This window comes from Thalassophryne amazonica, chromosome 1, assembly GCF_902500255.1.
Source record: "Thalassophryne amazonica chromosome 1, fThaAma1.1, whole genome shotgun sequence".
Lineage (NCBI taxonomy): Eukaryota > Metazoa > Chordata > Actinopteri > Batrachoidiformes > Batrachoididae > Thalassophryne > Thalassophryne amazonica.
In genome coordinates, this window is record NC_047103.1 from 71,104,463 (window position 1) to 71,110,462 (window position 6,000).

Below are 6,000 nucleotides of genomic sequence, written 5' to 3' on the forward strand. Positions count from 1 at the left end.
ATTTATGTAACATATGCATTGATTTGTATAATGGCACTGTTTATCATGTTGATCATCTTCATTTTTATGTGGATTCCAGCGCTGGTTCATTTTGGTGTATAATTTACGCCACCTCTCGAGCTGGTGTATATTTTCAGTGCAGCGTACGCCAACGACCACATTGATTAATGCCAAGTAGCGCAGCCGTTTTGGCGTACCCCATATACGCTCAAATATCGCCGTACGCAACGTTGATACATGAGGCCCAATAAGAATGAAACAATTATATACTGTGAAAGTGGTGTCTCTGATTTCACTCCTACTGTGTTCTTGTGCTATGTTCAGATGATACCTTGGTAACACCTTGCAAAGGTTTGAGGTTGATCATGGGCACAAACGTTAAGGTCAGTACTGTTATTTGTTGCATCCCTGTGGCCTCATTTCGACCCATACTGCTTGTGCATTACAGGTAAACCCCATTAACTCGCACATGCAAAAGTCATGATTTACTCATGGTCGATTTGTGAACCCCTACTCCCGCAAGTTAATGGGGCTCACCTGTACCAAGTTATTTTAGGAGGTGATAATTGAAGAACAGGTTACATCTTGGAAGGAACAACTGAGTGCAAGGATGGATGCAGAATAGGATGTATGAAATGAACGACTGAGCATGAATAGTAGACAAAAGATCTGAATGCATATGCAGATCTTGAAACATTACAAGCATGAGTAGAATAACCATCATGGCTGTGCAGCAAACGGGGGAAAGACAGATGGAATTATAATGGAGCATCTGCCGAAACCATTTTATGAAGCTGAATGCTAAATTAAGAACTGAGTCATTTAGACTAAACAAATCTATGAGCACACTAAAACCAGTAATAGCAATAAAAAGGAGCATTACACTCTCCCCTCATCTTGAAAGGCTCATTTGTTTGTTTGCTGTACTTTCAGTATCACTGGAGACAGTAACACATACTGTGTCCACCTGCAATTTGAAATAAAAGCTGGCCACAATTAAAGATCATTCTCTGAGGATGATTGAAAGTCCTTCTGGGAGAACATCAAAGATTAACTGAAGCAAGACAAAGTGGCTGGAACAGCAGAATTTACCTACTGAAGAAGTCAGCATTTTTAAGCTGATACCAATATTTATAGATTTAACTGTCTGATTATAGTGATCATGCTCACAAATATTGCAAAAGCACAATGAACACTGAAACTTTAACAGTGACAACTTTAACCTTGTTCATAGGAAGAAAAAAATGTACTATTATTACAACCATTGTTATTATTCAGTCATTCATTCTTAATACCTGCTTATTACAATTAAGGGTCATAGGGAGCTACAGCCTATCCGAGCAGTCATAGGCCTAAAGGTGGGGTACACCCTAGACAGGACGCCAGTCTGTCACAGTGACGCATACAGACACACAAACATATTCACTTACACTTATCTGGTCAGTTTAGTCACCACTTCATCTAAGCTGCATGTATATGCATGATCCCTTGTGCACCCCCTCCCCCACAGCCCTGGGGAGGTGATGGTCTCGTGGAGTAGTAGTGTGTTTGAGACCAGAGGATCATCTGTTCAAACTACAGTCTTGCTGGAAAATCACTCAGGGCCCTTGGGCAAGGTCCTTAATTCCCACGTTACTCCCGGTGTATAGTGACTGCCTTGCATGGCAGGACCCTCACATCGGCCTGTATGTACTTGAATGTGAGGCATTAATGTAAAGTGCTTTGAGCATCTGCTGTACGGTGCACCCAGAAAGTATTCACAGCGCTTCACTTTTTCCATATTTTATGTTAGTCTTATTCCAAAATGGATGAATTTTTTTTCCCCTAAAAATTCTACACACAACACCCCATAATGACAATGTGAAAAGTTTTTTTATTTTTTTTATTTTTGCAAATTTATTAAAAATAAAAAACTAAGAAATCACATGCACATAAGTATTCACAGCCTTTGCCATGAAGCTAAAAATGTAGCTCAGGTGGATCCTGTTTACACTGATCATCCTTGAGATGTTTCTCCAGCTTAACTGGAGTCAACCTGGGGTAAATGCATTTGATTGGACATGATTTGGAAAGGCACACACCCGTCTGTCTACATATAAGGGCCCCACAGTTGACAGTACATGTCAGAGCACAAACCAGTCATGTAGTCAGAAGAATTATCTGTTGACCTCTGAGACAGGATTATCTCAAGACACAAATCTGGGGAAGAGTACAGAAACATGTCTGCTGCTTTGAAGGTCTGAATGAGCACAGTGGCCTGAATCATCCGTAAATGGAAGAAGCTCAGATCCACCAGGACTCTTCCTAGAACTGGCCGCCCATCTAAACTGAGCAATCGGAGCAGAAGGGCTTTAGTCAAGGAGATTACCAAGAACCTGATGGTCATTCTGTCAGAGCTCCAGCATTCCTCTGTGGAGACAGTAGAACCTTCCAGAAGGACAACCATCTCTGCAGCAATCCGCCAATCAGGCATGTATGGTAGAGTGGCCAGACAGAAGCCACTCCTTAGTAAAAGGCACATGGCAGCCAACCTGGAGTTTACCAAATGGCATCTCAAAGACTCTCAGACCATGAGAAACAAAATTCTCTGGTCTAATGAGACAAATATTACATTCTTTGGCAGGAATGCTAGGCCTCATGTTCTGAAGAAACCAGGCACCATCCCTTTAAACAATTTCCTTTGGGATTAATAAAGTTCTTATTCTTACAGTGAAGCATGGTGGTGGCAGCATCATGCTGTGGAGATGTTTTTCAGCCGCAGGAATGAGGAGACTAGTCAGGGTGAGGGGAAAGATGAATGCGGCAATGTACAGAGACATCCTGGATGAAAACCTGCTCCAGAGCACTCTTGACCTCAGACTAGGTTGATGGTTCAGCTTTCAGCAGGGCAATGACCCTAAGCACAAAGCCAAGGTATCAAAGGTGTGGCTTCAGGACAACTCTGTGAATATCCTTGAGTGGCCCAGCCAGAGCCCAGACCTGAATCCAATTGAACATCTCTGGAGAGATTTGAAAATGCACCGACACTCCCCATCCAACATAATAGAACTTGAAAGGTTTTGCAAAGAGGAACGGGCAAAATTTCCCAATGATAGGTGCGCCAAGATTGTGGCAACATATTCAAGAAGACGTGAGGCTGTAATTGCTGCCAAAGGTGCATCAGCAAAGTATTGAGCAAAGGGTGTTAATGATTATCTACATATGATTTCTTAGGATTTTATTTTTAAGAAATTTGCAAAAAAATCTTTTTTCATGTTTTCATTTTGGGATGTTGTGAGTAGAATTTTGAGGGGGGAAAAATGCATCCATTTTGGAATAAGGCTGTAACATGAAATGTGGAAAAAGCACTGTGAATACTTTCCAGATGCACCCTATTTGCCTTTTATTGTCTTTCATATTTAGGACATAACCTTTTTGGGGCTCAATTGTTGTCATTCACCCAGGGGAAATTATTTGGTTTGTGTATTCTACAGCCAGGCTGCAAGCTTAATCCTCCTGTCAGAAGCTAAGCAGAGAGGCTCTTGGTTAGTATTCGGATGGGAGACCTCATAGGAAGATCAGGGGCTGTGTCGGTTTCTCCAAGTAAAAGTGGTGTTGCATCAGGAAGGCCATCTGGCCTAAAACCTGTGACAAATACCAATGTGGATCTGTGCTGGATCCACTGTGGTGAACCTGCACATAATGAGAGAAACTGAAACACAAATGGCAACATTCTACATCGGGAGCACGGTGCTGTAATGGAACTTTAAAGGCAACAGCTCAGTGGTCAGTGCCGCAAAAGTCTACTAAATTAAGTTTCAAGTGAGAGCGCCAGGTCTAAAGTATGACCCTTGGAGTGTGTGGCTCTTTTAGCCAACTGTGTGAGGTTAAATAAGTCAATAACATCTAAGAAATTTGAGGGGAGGCAGTGAGCAGGACAACAGACATGGATATTTATATCTTCAAGAATAAGAACCCTCTCATATTTAGGTATGATAAAATCTCAGAGATAAAATTGTCTGATTTTTGGTGGATGGTAGGTGAAAATGCAAAATAAAAGAGGAGAACCAGTGATTAAAAAATAAATTGCCCCAAGTTACAGGGTGAGATTTACAATGACCCAGCTTGCAAAAAACAGTGAGGCCAAGTCCTGTTTTAGACATCCTGGAGATATTAAAATAATCAAAGGTTGAAGGTTCAGCTCCAATAAGGGGACCCATGTTCCAGTAATCGTGAAGAAATCCAAATTATTTGAAAATCATTAATCATAAAAACATTAGTTATGAAAGATGTATTAGCAAGAGATATACGATTTAACATTCCAAATTTGTAAGGAGTCAGAGCAGCAGAAGGAAGAAGGGGAATGGAGCAATTATCTACACCTTTATGTGTTGTATGGGCAGGGTGCTCTGTTGCCTACAATGGTTTGCACTGGAAAGGTTTTGAGTAAGAGGGTCAGTGACAGATGAAACTGGAAGGGGAAGTAATGAGTTGAACAGTGGCTTGAGGTGTGTACCATGAACAGCCAGTTACATGGTACGATGAACTTCATCAGTCTTACAAGGAGGACTATTACAATATAAGCCCTGCTGGCTGCGCTGGGGGGCCTGGCTGTCGTGGGACCTTGTGCTCCTCCTGGCCCCAGGGTTGGGCCTCGCCTCTTGTCTGGGGACCGGGCCCCGCCCTTGTATGGCTCAGTGGTCCCTACCTTGTGCTTTGTATTGGTTGCGGTGGCTCCTTTGCCCCCGTCCTTGCCGTGGCCCTGGTGGTGTGGTTATGGGGCCTTCCCTATTGGTGGGTCTATGCCGGCGCCTTGTGCACTTCCCTTGGGTATGGGGCTGCTCCCTGTGCCTCTGTGGGGAGGAGTGGTGTCGGGGGTGTATTCCGGCGCTGTCGGGCCACTCCCCTGTTGGTTTGTTGTGCTGCCCGGTGGCTCTGGGGGCTGCCTTTCCTAGCCCCTGTGCCCTTCCGCTGCCCCTTTTCTCCTGGTTCCCCCGGGGCCCTGTGTGCTGGACCCACGTGCCAGAGTGGTCCATGTCATATGGTAAGGTTCTGTACTCTTGTCTTGGCCCAACACACCAGCCACAGTAGTGATCGGATATTTAGCTGTGATCTGGGTCTCTGTGTGTGGATGGTTGCGTGTTTGTGGCCGTCACCACAATTCGGTTTTTGGGTGCTCTTAAGGGGATTAACACTACGGTGTTCTAGATTAGGGTATGGATGCTCACTAATTAGACAACAGACTGTTGCTGTCACTGTTTGTTCATGTGTGGTTGTTTGTCATGGTATGTTGTATGGTTGGAGCCCTGTCTCCTCGTTGTCTCACGTCACAGTTATTGTCTTCACCACTTGTCTCTAGTTCTTGTCTGTCTTTGTGTTGTTTTGGTGGTCTGCCCTTCCTGATAGAAGTTGTTGGTTGGCTTTGAGTAGGATGTTGCAGGCTGATCGGGAAGGGCGGATGGGGTCACACACACCACATTCACTCATGCACTACATACCTTCTGTCTTGCAAGAATAAATTGCATATATCGGTATTAATGTTCATAAATGGTTCTGCCAGTGTGGCATTTACCATTACTATATGCAGACAGGGAAAAAAAAGAGTAAGAGGGTCATTGACAAATGAAACTGGAAGGGGGAAGTAATGAGTTGAACAGTGGCTTGAGGTGTGTACCATCAGCAGCCAGTCACATGGTACGATGAACTTCATCACTTACAAGGACTATTACAAAATAAGTTAAAATTGTCAATAAAACCAAAGTTGCAGGCTCTGCAGGCAAATCGGAGCCATTTATGGAGGAAAGATAGACGAGAGAACCAACTTGCTCCATGGCTCAGTGTGGGAAGAACACCTGATTAAAAAATCTGGATTTTCCACAACTACCATATTTTCCGCACCATAAGGTGCACGGATTATAAGGCATGCCCTCAATTAGCAGGTACTTAACCCTTATATAAGGCGCACCTGATTGTAAAGCGCATGCTAAAACATATAGTCTACAAAAAAAAAAAAAAAAAGTC